This window comes from Panthera onca, chromosome B1 (genome assembly GCF_046562875.1).
Source record: "Panthera onca isolate mPanOnc1 chromosome B1, mPanOnc1 haplotype 2, whole genome shotgun sequence".
In the NCBI taxonomy this organism is placed as follows: domain Eukaryota; kingdom Metazoa; phylum Chordata; class Mammalia; order Carnivora; family Felidae; genus Panthera; species Panthera onca.
In genome coordinates this window covers 29,279,866-29,293,623 of record NC_138342.1, presented here as the reverse complement: position 1 = coordinate 29,293,623, position 13,758 = coordinate 29,279,866, and positions in this window count along the sequence as shown.

Below are 13,758 nucleotides of genomic sequence, written 5' to 3'. Positions count from 1 at the left end.
GGTGGGAGGAAGCCGGGGCGGAGGGGCGGCTCGCTGGCCAAGCAGAGCTCCCGAGTCTGGCTGGCAAAAGCGGAGGGGGCTGACGGAGTGTGTTCCGACAGCAAGCGCCACTTAGCGTCTGGGAGGTCATAAGTTAACAGCTCTGCTTGGAAAGCGGGAAGGCTGGAGGACAAAGGGAGGGAGAGCTGCTGAGCCCCCGGACCACAGAGCTCAGCTTGGCGGGGAACAAAGGCGCTCGCCAGCGCCATCTCCCTCACCCATCCCCCAGCCAAAATCCCAAAGGGAACCAGTTCCTGCCAAGGAACTTGCTCTCTCCGCGCAAACACCCAACTCTGTGCTTCTGCGGAGCCAAACCTCCGGCAGCAGATCTGACTCCCTCCTGCTGCCACAGGGCCCCTCCTGAAGTGGATCACCTAAGGAGAAGCGAGCTAAGCCTACCCCTCCTGCCCCCATGCACCTTGCATACCCACCCCAGCTAATACGCCAGATCCCCAGCACCACAAGCCTGGCAGTGTGCAAGTAGCCCAGATGGGCCACGCCACCCCACAGTGAATCCCGCCCCTAGGAGAGGGGAAGAGAAGGCACACACCAGTCTGACTGTGGCCCCAGCGGTGGGCTGGGGGCAGACATCAGGTCGGACTGCGGCCCCGCCCACCAACTCCAGTTATACACCACAGCACAGGGGAAGTGTCCTGCAGGTCCTCACCACTCCAGGGACTATCCAAAATGACCAAACGGAAGAATTCCCCTCAGAAGAATCTCCAGGAAATAACAACAGCTAATGAACTGATCAAAAAGGATTTAAATAATATAACAGAAAGTGAATTTAGAATAATAGTCATAAAATTAATCGCTGGGCTTGAAAACAGTATACAGGACAGCAGAGAATCTCTTGCCACAGAGATCAAGGGACTAAGGAACAGTCACGAGGAGCTGAAAAACACTTTAAACGAAATGCAAAACAAAATGGAAACGACGACAGCTCGGATTGAAGAGGCAGAGGAGAGACTAGGTGAACTAGAAGATAAAGTTATGGAAAAAGAGGAAGCAGAGAGAAAGAGAGATAAAAAAAATCCGGGAGTAGGAGGGAAAAATTAGAGAACTAAGTGATACACTAAAAAGAAATAATATATGCATAATTGGTATCCCAGAGGAGGAAGAGAGAGGGAAAGGTGCTGAAGGGGTACTTGAAGAAATAATAGCTGAGAACTTCCCTGAACTGGGGAAGGAAAAAGGCATTGAAATCCAAGAGGCACAGAGAACTCCCTTCAGACGTAACTTGAATCGATCTTCTGCACGACATATCATAGTGAAACTGGCAAAATACAAGGATAAAGAGAAAATTCTGAAAGCAGCAAGGGATAAACGTGCCCTCACATAAAAAGGGAGACCTATAAGACTCGTGACTGATCTCTCTTTTGAAACTTGGCAGGCCAGAAAGGATTGGCATGAGATCTTCAGTGTGCTAAACAGAAAAAATATGCAGCCGAGAATCCTTTATCCAGCAAGTCTGTCATTTAGAATAGAAGGAGAGATAAAGGTCTTCCCAAACAAAAACTGAAGGAATTTGTCACCACTACACCAGCCCTACAAGATCCTAAGGGGGATCCTGTGAGACAAAGTACCAGAGACATCACTACAAGCATAAAACATACAGACATCACAATGACTCTAAACCCATATCTTTCTATAATAACATTGAATGTAAATGGATTAAATGCGCCAACCAAAAGACATAGGGTATCAGAACGGATAAAAAAACAAGACCCATCTATTTGCTGTCTACAAGAGACTCATTTTAGATCTGAGGACACCTTTAGATTGAGAGTGAGGGGATGGAGAACTATTTATCATGCTCCTGGAAGCCAAAAGAAAGCTGGAGTAGCCATACTTATATCAGACAAACTAGACTTTAAATTAAAGGCTGTAACAAGAGATGAAGAAGGGCATTATATAATAATCACAGGGTCTATCCATCAGGAAGAGCTAACTATTATAAATGTCTATGCACCGAATACCGAGCCCCCAAATATATAAAACAATTACTCATAAACATAAGCAACCTTATTGATAAGAATGTGGTCATTGCAGGGGACTTTAACACTCCACTTACAGAAATGGATAGATCATCTAGACACATGGTCAATAAAGAAGCAAGGGCCCTGAATGATACATTGGATCAGATGGACTTGACAGATATATTTAGAACTCTGCATCCCAAAGCAACAGAATATACTTTCTTCTCGAGTGCACATGGAACATTCTCCAAGATAGATCATATACTGGGTCACAAAACAGCCCTTCATAAGTACACAAGAATTGAAATTATACCATGCATACTTTCAGATCACAATGCTATGAAGCTTGAAATCAACCACAGGAAAAAGTCTGGAAAACCTCCAAAAGCGTGGACGTTAAAGAACACCCTACTAAAGAATGAGTGGGTCAACCAGGCAATTAGAGAAGAAATTAAAAAATATATGGAAACAAACGAAAATGAAAACACAACAATCCAGACACTTTGGGATGCAGCGAAGGCAGTCCTGAGAGGAAAATACATTGCAATCAGGCCTATCTCAAGAAAGATGAAAAATCCCAAATACAAAATCTAACAGCACACCTAAAGGAAATAGAAGCAGAACAGCAAAGGCAGCCTAAACCCAGCAGAGGAAGAGAAATAATAAAGATCAGAGCAGAAATAAACAATATAGAATCTAAAAAAACGGTAGAACAGATCAATGAAACCAAGAGTTGGTTTTTTTGAAAAAATAAAGAAAATTGACAAACCTCTAGCCAGGCTTCTCAAAAGGAAAGGGAGATGACCCAAATGGATAAAATCATGAATGAAATGGAATTATTACAACCAATCCCTCAGAGATACAAACAATTATCAGGGAATACTATGAAAAATTATATGCCAACAAATTGGACAACCTGGAAGAAATGGACAAATTCCTAAACACCCACACACTTCCAAAACTCAATCAGGAGGAAATAGAATGCTTGAACAGACCCATAACCAGTGAATAAATTGAATCGGTTATCAAAAATCTCCCAACAAATAAGAGTCCAGGACCAAATGGCTTCCCAGGGGAGTTCTACCAGACTTTTAAAGCAGAGATAATACCTATCCTTCTCAAGCTATTCCAAAAAATAGAAAGGGAAGGACAACTTCCAGACTCATTCTATGAAGCCAGTATTACTTTGATTCCTAAACCAGACAGAGACCCAGTAAAAAAAGAGAACTACAGGCCAATATCCCTGATGAATATGGATGCAAAAATTCTCAATAAGATACTAGCAAATCGAATTCAACAGTGTATAAAAAGAATTATTCACCATGATCAAGTGGGATTCATTCCTGGGATGCAGGGCTGGTTCAACATTCACAGATCAATCAATGTGATACATCACATTAATAAAAGAAAAGAGAAGAACCATATGATCCTGTCAATCGATGCAGAAAAGGCCTTTGACAAAATCCAGCACCCTTTCTTAATAAAAACCCTTGAGAAAGTCGGGATAGAAGGAACATACTTAAAGATCATAAAAGCCATTTATGAAAAGCCCACAGCTAACATCATCCTCAATGGGGAAAAACTGAGAGCTTTTTCCCTGAGGTCAGGAACATGACAGGGATGCCCACTCTCACCGCTGTTGGTTAACATAGTGTTGGAAGTCCTAGCATCAGCAATCAGACAACAAAAGGAAATCAAAGGCATCAAAATTGGCAAAGATGAAGTCAAGATGCAGATGACATGATGCTATACATGGAAAATCCGATAGACTCCACCAAAAGTCTGCTAGAACTGATACATGAATTCTGCAAAGTTGCAGGATACAAAATCAATGTACAGAAATCAGTTGCATTCTTATACACTAACAATGAAGCAACAGAAAGACGAATAAAGAAACTGATCCCATTCACAATTGCACCAAGAAGCATAAAATACCTAGGAATAAATCTAACTAAAGATGTAAAAGATCTGTATGCTGAAAACTATAGAAAGCTTATGAAGGAAATTGAAAAGAAGATATAAAGAAATGGAAAGACATTCCCTGCTCATGGATTGGAAGAATAAATATTGTCAAAATGTCAATACTACCCAAAGCTATCTACACATTCAATGCAATCCCAATCAAAATGGCACCAGCATTCTTCTCAAAACTAGAACAAGCAATCCTAAAATTCATATGGAACCACAAAAGGCCCTGAATAGCCAAAGTAATTTTGAAGAAGAAGACCAAAGCAGGAGGCATCACAATCCCAGACTTTAGCCTCTACTACAAAGCTGTCATCATCAAGACAGCATGGTATTGGCACAAAAACAGACACATAGACCAATGGAATAGAATAGAAACCCCAGAACTAGACCCACAAACGTATGGCCAACTCATCTTTGACAAAGCAGGAAAGAACATCCAATGGAAAAAAGACAGTCTCTTTAACAAATGGTGCTGGGAGAACTGGACAGCAACATGCAGAAGGTTGAAACTAGACCACTTTCGCACACCATTCACAAAAATAAACTCAAAATGGATAAAGGATCTGAATGTGAGACAGGAAACTATCAAAACCCTAGAGGAGAAAGCAGGAAAAGACCTCTCTGACCTCAGCCGTAGCAATCTCTTACTCGACACATCCCTAAAGGCAAGGGAATTAAAAGCATAAATGACCTACTGGGACCTTATGAGGATAAAAAGCTTCTGCACAGCAAAGGAAACAACCAACAAAACTAAAAGGCAACCAACAGAATGGGAAAAGATATTTGCAAATGACCTATCAGACAAAGGGCTAGTATCCAAAATCTATAAAGAGCTCACCAAACTCCACACCCGAAAAACAAATAACCCAGTGAAGAAATGGGCAGAAAACATGAATAGACACTTCTCTAAAGAAGACATCCGGATGGCCAACAGGCACATGAAAAGATGTTCAACATCGCTCCTTATCAGGGAAATACAAATCAAAACCACACTCAGATATCACCTCACACCAGTCAGAGTGACCAAAATGAACAAATCAGGAGACTATAGATGCTGGAGAGGATGTGGAGAAACGGGAACCCTCTTGCACCGTTGGTGGGAATACAAATTGGTGCAGCCGCTCTGGAAAGCAATGTGGAGGTTCCTCAAAAAAATAAAAATAGACCTACCCTATGACCCAGCAATAGCACTGCTAGGAATTTATCCAAGGGATACAGGAGTACTGATGCATAGGGGCACTTGTACCCCAATGTTTATAGCAGCACTCTCAACAATAGCCAAATTATGGAAAGAGCCTAAATGTCCATCAACTGATGAATGGATAAAGAAATTGTGGTTTATATACACAATGGAATACTATGTGGCAATGAGAAAGAATGAAATATGGCCTTTTGTAGAAACGTGGATGGAACTGGAGAGTGTGATGCTAAGTGAAATAAGCCATGCAGAGGAAGACAGATACCATATGGTTTCACTCTTATGTGGATCCTGAGAAACTTAACAGAAACCCATGGGGGAGGGGAAGGAACAAAAAAAAAAGAGGTTAGAGTGGGAGAGAGCCAAAGCATAAGAGACTGTTAAAAACTGAGAACAAACTGAGGGTTGATGGGGGGTGGGAGGGAGGGGAGGGTGGTGATGGGTATTGAGGAGGGCACCTTTTGGGATGAGCACTGGGTGTTGTATGGAAACCAATTTGACAATAAACTTCATATATTGAAAAAAAAAAAATAAAGGTTGTGGTTCATACAATGTTTCTTAAATAGTGTTCCATGCATACCCTTGGGACTTTCTATAAGCCCCAGTGATTCATCCTAGCACTCTTTTGGTATTATCATAAATTAACGACAGAAGTTTTTCAGAAAATATTAAACACTTCTATTCCTTTCCCAAGTAACCCTTAGGTGGACCATTGATTATGTAAAATATTACAATTGTTCATCATGCCCTAAAGAATAATGACTACATATTTGTACACATGTGAAATTAAACTACCTCTCTTCTGGCTAATAGTAGTTTTAGGATATAAAAGGATATAAAGGATATAAAAAATAGCATTATTTAGCCAGAGAAATATAGGAATTGTTTCTCTATCTCATAAATTTGGCAGTGTTTCTGGAAACATTAGAAAAACAATTAAATTATAGAATGAGTAAATTACTCAATGAAGGAATAAAATATTCCTTTTTTAAAAATTCCTTTAACTTTTATTCATTTTTGAGAACAAAGAGAGACAGAGTGTGAGCAGGGGAGGGGCAGGGAGAAAGGGAGACACAGAATCCAAAGCATGCTCCACGCTCTGAGTGGTCACTACAGGGCCCAATGAGGCGCTCCAACTCACAGACTGTGAGATCATGACCTGAGCCACAGTCAGATGCTTAACCAACTGAGCCATCCAGTTGTCCAGGAATAAAATATTCTTAATGGCATTTTAGATCAACCATAAATTTTGACCAAAGACTATGTCCTCCTTGTCTAAGAAAGCAGCATACACAAAATAACAGGTAGAATTTTCCTAGGGAAATAAGAAAAGCCACAAGCAGCCATGAGCAAATCCAGAATACAAGCAGAGTAACTGAAAGTGTCTTCTGTGACATAGTACTGGTCCAAGAATTGTTTGTAACCATCTTGAAGATATAAGGGGTTTATTCCAGCATGTAAATCAATCAAGAAAGTATGCCTTTATAATGAAACTCTTGCTATGAAAATGTAAAGGAAGCTTAACAAATACATTGATACCATCATTTTGACTAGGACTGATGTTTAGAGAACACATAGAAAACAAATGAATCATAATTTTGTAAAGTTGGATGTTACCAGAATATGAAATCCCTTAAATGGCAGGCATCGATGAATATTATTCATATGCCCTGACTTTTTTTTTTTTTTGGTAACAATCATGTGTTATTTCTTGTGAGTCTTTTTGTTAAAGCAAACTCTACCCCCAATGTGGCACTCAAACTCACTACCCTAAGATCAAGAGTCACATGCTCTACCAACAGAGTCAGGCAGGTGCTCCAATCAGAGTTCATTGTAAGAGTTCTTTAATAGATAAATTTATAAGATCTACTGGAGTGAAAGAAAAGGGAAATACCTGGTAGGAATGAAAACTAAGAAGGGTATGAACAAGGATGCTGAAACATGGAATGGAAATGTAAGAAAATTTGATAAGCAATACAAGTAGATAAGCAAATGGTTTTGGTAGCAATTAGTTGGTGTAGATGTCATTTTTCATCCATAGTGGGTAAATTTTATTAAAATTTGGTAAGATACAACATTACTAAACACAGGTCTGATGAATGAACATACAAACAAAAGAAATATACAATAGGATTTACACATGTCACTCTCTCTACTTGAAACTAGTCTGTCAGTAATTGTAAAGAAATCTGAATCTATAATGTAATGCAGCAATGGCAATGTGATGTTAACTACACGTGGAAACATAAATAGCTTTGTTTGTGAATCTCTATATCAGAAGGCAGCTTGTGCAAAGCCATGTAAGACAGTCCATGTGAGTAACACAACATCTACTTCAATAGTTACAAAATAACATAAGTTTAATAAGATATAGCTCTGTTATAATCTAAAGTATTTTAAGAGAAGGGTTACCAAGATACACTATAAAAACAAGGATCACAGAAAGTGGTTGTTCTTTTCATGGTTGTGCATCATGCTGAAAGGGGTAATAAATAAAATATATGTTATCAACAATAACATGTGTATATTAATCTACACAAAAGAAATAAAAATGCCAACACATTGCTTTGTAATGTAGACTAAATTTTCCAACTGAAAGAGGAACTTAGATTATTTATTCAACATAAAGGAAAGGTCAACATAACCTTCAGAAATGAAATTAGAAAAGGACTTTTGAATTTGACTGAAATACTACAGCAATTGCAAACAGAATAATGATATATTATGTCTCTTAAATCTAACTGCTGCAATTATAAGATTCTCAGAACAGTCTTAAATGGTAGATTTAATGTTCTGCTACATAGAAGACAAAATAAAAGCACTCATCTAGCAAAGCTTTTCCACATTGAATTTCCTTTTCTCTTTTCAAAAACAATTGTCAATAAGAATAGTGATCCCTGAGGAGGGTTTGGAAGCATCATAATATCTGAAATGTTTTTTTGAATTTCAAAGAAGAACGGATGGAAAAGAAAATGTGTGTATTTAACACAATGACAAAGTTCTTTGCACCCATTGGAACATCCATCAAAAATTACAGTTTTATCACATATCCATTGGGGTTTGATGTTGGAGAAGTGCCTAAACAAATGGGAAAAATAGACTAAAGATTAGAAATGATCCACTTCCAAGGAGAATTTGCTTTCCTTAGACTCTGGAAGTAAGAAAACAAAATTGTGACTTAAGTAATAACAGGAATATGTGTTCCAATAATCAACAGAAAGCAATATTGGGTATATAAGGATCCTTACATATAGATGTTATTTGAACACAGATAACAAGAATTTGTCAAAAACATAGATCATTTCATGTTAAAATTTGTCCAAAACTCATCATTGTCAAAATGTTAAATATATATGTGTGTGTGTGTGTGTGTGTGTGTGTGTGTGCGTGTGTACACGCACATGCACACAAACATATATATGATATAAGGCATATGAGTATAACACTCCTCAGGCTTCAAAACATTGTATTTGGAAGAAATGTGTTCAGTCAAGGTAGGACTCACAGAGAACTTGATCTAAATGCCACACAATATGTAGTACTATAGACAGAGTAGAGACATTTTGAGTTGATACACAAGAATTGTTTTCAAAGAGGAATGGAAATTATCTAATCAAACATTTCATTAAAAATATATTTTTCCCCCAACAACAAAAGTATATTATCTTAATCCAGGGATATTTGGTTTCTTCCTCCTCAAAGATGATTAAAAATATTACTTTAGTAGAGTCAAGTTCTATTAAGTTTGTTAATATACAGACCATTATGCAAAGTCTTGAGAAAACTAGATTTTGTCTAATTGCTAGAAAACTGTAATGCAGTTTAAAAAACAATTTGGCTACGTAGGTTACATTAATATCAAAGGCCAATAGTTCCCAAAAAAAAAAAAAAAAAAAAAAAAAAAAAAAAGGCCAGTAGTTCCCAGATACTTTAGTATATGGAAAGTTATATAGGTAATTAAATGTTAGCGAGCCTTTCTAGAATTTTTTTAAACAGGTGCTAGTTTTACGTGCAGAATTCCCCCTACATGCAGACACACACACACACACACACACACACAGAAAAAGGCTTTCACTTTTCTTTAATATATCCATTTTCTAATTTTGTTATAGCACAAAATACAAAGATGAATGAAAAAGCTAAGCATAGAAAGAATCACAAAATCACTCCCCAACTATCAAGTAATTAAAATTAATGGAAACCTTAAAAATAAAGCTGACTTGCTCTTTAAAGGATAGTATTAGAAACTATACAAATCATTTGTAAAAGGCAACATCACTTACTCATATCCTTACATCCTTCCAGATTTTGCTTAGCCAATTTGCTGTTGAGCAGTGTAGCAGTTCAGCTTCATGGGTAACTTTTATGAGGGTGGATCTCTTTAAGTACAATGCTACCAAGCTCCTTTGACTTTACTGTACAGCGCTTTTAGTGATAGTTTATATATTGTAAGCAGAAAACTAAAATTCAATTCAATTGAACAAGTTTTCATTAAGTGTATTTATTAACAACAAATTGTTAAATGCTATATTCAAGGAACTCACAGCCTAATCAAAACACACACAATCATATATTTTTTTAAATTTTTCTTAATGTTTATTTTTGAGAGACAGAGAAAGACAGCATGAGCAGCAGAGGGTAGAGAGAGAGAGAGGGAGACCCAGAATCGGAAGCAGGCCCCAGGCTCTGAGCTGTCAGCACAGAGCCCGAGTGGGGCTTGAACCCAAGAACCGCGAGATCATGACCTGAGCCGAAGTTAGACACTCAACCGACTGAGCCACCCAGGCACCCCTCATATTTTTAAATGATATGTTATTCTGCATTCCAGGAAAAAAAATGTATAAATAATGGTAGGTCGCTAGCATGTCACTGCCTATTATTGACCAATGAAGTATAATTGAATTGGTTCCTTATCTTTTATTCTTAATGACATTGCTTTACAATATTCAAAAGTATAATAAATATTTCTGAAGTTGCATTTTTCAGTTGCATTTTGAAAGTTGATTATATCTTGCAAATTGTTACATTTTATATGACTAGACAGGACTCTCTTCTCATTTGCTATAATTTCTTTTTGGTTCTTTGTAGTTTTTTAGTACCTTTGGGGGGGTGTTATATTATTTAATCTTCCTTTCCTAATGATTTTTCTATAGTTTCTAAAAATATTTTTTTCTTTTTTGCAAAATTTATTGACACATAAAATTTCAAAGATTTTTTCAAACAAGTAAATGGAGTTCCAAGTGCAATAATCATAAACAGTTACTATTCTTTTATCATCTATTTTCACCACCATTGGATAATCAACAGATACAGTTTTCACGATATTTCCTTCAAGTTTATCTAGTTTTCATTATTTGGAGAACTTACGTTGAAACCATACTTGGCTGTGTGTGGTACAGAACATATTAAGATACATGCAAAAATAGCATTCTTCTCAGAGTTAGAACAAACAATCCAAAAATTTGTATGGGACCACAAAAGACCCCAAATAACCAAAGTAATGTTGAAAAAGAAAACAAAAGCTGGAGGCATCAAAATCCTGGATTTTAGCCTGTACTACAAAACTGTAATCATCAAAACAGTATGGTATTGGCACAAAAACAGACACATAGACCAATGGAATAGAATAGGGAACCCAGAATTGTACCCACCAATATACAGCCAACTATTCTTCGACAAAGCGGGAAAGAGTATCCAATGGAAAAAAGATGGTATCTTTAGCAAATGGTGTTGGGAGAACTGGACAGCAACATGCAGAAGAATAAACTGGACCACTTACTTACACCATACACAAAAATAAACTCAAAATGGATTGAAGACCTAAATGTGAGACAGGAAACCATCAACATCCTGGAAGAGAAAACAGGCAACAACCCCTTTGACCTTGGCAGCAGAAACTTCTTACTCAACACATCTCTGAAAGCAAGGGAAATAAAAGCAAAAATGAACTATTGGGACCTCATCAAGATAAAAAGCTTCTGCACAGCACAGGAAACAATCAACAAAACTAAAAGTCAACCAACAGAATGGGAGAAGATATTTGCAAATGACATATCAGACAAAGGATTAGTATTCAAAATCCGTAAAGAATTTATCAAACTCAACACCTGAAAAACAAATAATCCAGTGAAGAAAGAGGCAGAAGACGTGAATAGATACTTTTCCAAAGAAAACATCCAGATGGCTAACAGACACATGAAAAGATGCTCAACATCACTCAACATCAGGGAAGTACAAATCAAAGTCACATTGAGATACCACCTCACACTGGTCAGAGTGGCTATAATTAACAACTCAGGAAACAACAGATATTGGCAAGGATACAGAGAAAGGAGAACCCTCTTGCATTGTTGGATGGGAATGCAGACTGGTGCAGTCACTCTGGAAAATAGTGTGGAGGTTCCTCAAAAAATTAAAAATAGAACTACCCTACAACCCAGCAATAGAACTATGAGGAATTTATCCAAATGATACAAGACTGCTTATTCATAGGGGCACATGTACCCCAATCTTTATAGCAGGACTATCAACAATAACCAAATTATGGGAAGAGCCCAAATTGTTCATCAAATGATGAATGAATAAAGAGGTAATATATATATATATACATATATATATATACATATATATATACATATATATATTAGGTAATATATATATACATATATATATACATATATATACATATATATATATAGGTAATATATATATGTACATATATATACATATATATATAGGTAATATATATATACATATATATATACATATATATATACATATACATATATATATATACATATATATATATATATATACAGAAAGGGAGGCAAGCCATAAGAAATTCTTACAGAGAACAAACTGAAGGTTTATGAGGGTGGGGAGTGGGGAAAATAGGTGATGGGCATTGAGGAGGGCACTTGTTGGGATGAACACTGGGTGTTGTATGTAAGCAATGAGTCACGGGAATGTACTCCCAAAGCCAAGAGCACACACTGTATATAGTATATGTTAGCTAACTTAACAATAAATTATATATATATATATATACATATATATATATATATATATATAAATCTGACATTGCAACCTCCTATATTCCCTTTATATATATAAAATATTTTGCATATATATATATATATATAGAAAGAGAGAGAGAGAGAGAGAGAGTATAATAGAACTGGAGCAAATAGACCAGTGTGATCTGAATATGTAGTGTATAAAAAGAAGATTATACACAGAAATAGCACTTTCCATGTTCTAAGCACAATTTAAGTGTTTTACCTATATTAGTTCATGTAATTACTATAACAGCTCTACAAGAAAAATGCAATGACATCCCTGTTTTGGAGATGAAGAAACCAACGCCCAGGACTGTAGAATAACCTGTCCAAATTCTCACAGATAGGTACGCATCAGAGATGTGCCTTGGTGCAGTGAGCCAGGTTCCAGAACTTGAGCTCCTCAAAACCAGACAGTACTACCTTTCAGGAGATATGTATGGAAAACAAAAATAGAGGCTTTTGAATGCCAACTTAAAGAATAGGAAACTATAGCTACATTAGCAAAAATTTGTAAACAAGAACATCACCTTGTGATATCTTTGTACAAAAACAACTCTATTGGAAAAGATTTTGATGAGAATATATAACGTGTTTAGAGAACTCAAGATAGTGATTAAACAACTGGTGAAGACAAGAAAATAAATAAATCAGATACTTTAGTTTAAGGAAATAAAATGCTGGCCTAGCCTTAGGATAATGTCAGAGGGAATAATTTTAAAGAACTGTGTGTGTGTGTGTGTGTGTGTGTGTGTGTGTGTGTGTGTAAGCTTTTGAAATAATCTCATTTTCTCCAAGGGACACGGAGACAAATGGATTTTTTGTGTGTTTTCCAAAAAAGAGGTCATATGCAAAGCAACTTTAGACAGCTGATTAGAAATTATAATGAGGTAGATATAGTATACATGTACACAATTTTAAGTAAGAAAGGAGATTTTTTCTCCTTTAATAACAAGCTATAAATGCTAGAGGGGATGAGAATTGAAGGTCACAGGATAGATTTATTTATAGCACTTTCTTAAAGTAGGAAATAGTTTGGACAAAGTTCCCGGGTAACAACAGCTCTGAAAATTGTCTTTAAAGAGGCACAGTGTTTCTGAAGTAAGTTTGTCCTTTTGGATTTGAACATACTGATTCTTGCAATGAATTGTTATGTCAGCACTTCATCTACCCCAAAGGAAAAGCATGATAAATCTGCATTATGCTTTGAGGAAAGAGCATTACCAAGCTCTAGTATTAGCTTTCAAACCAGCTATTTCTAGTAACAGGTCAGATTTACCCATTGGCAATTCTGCCACACATGCATAGATTCACATTTTACGCTGAATGGGCTGTATTTTTTTGAATACACCTATTACATGAGCACATATTACAGCATTTATTTTCAACATTTACAAATTAATATGGATTTACTGTGTAATTTTTTTCGTGATTGAGATATATAATTAAGTTCAAATATTATCTGGATGTAAAGTGTTTTAATGATGTGAAGCAAATCTTTTTTTTTTTTTTATTT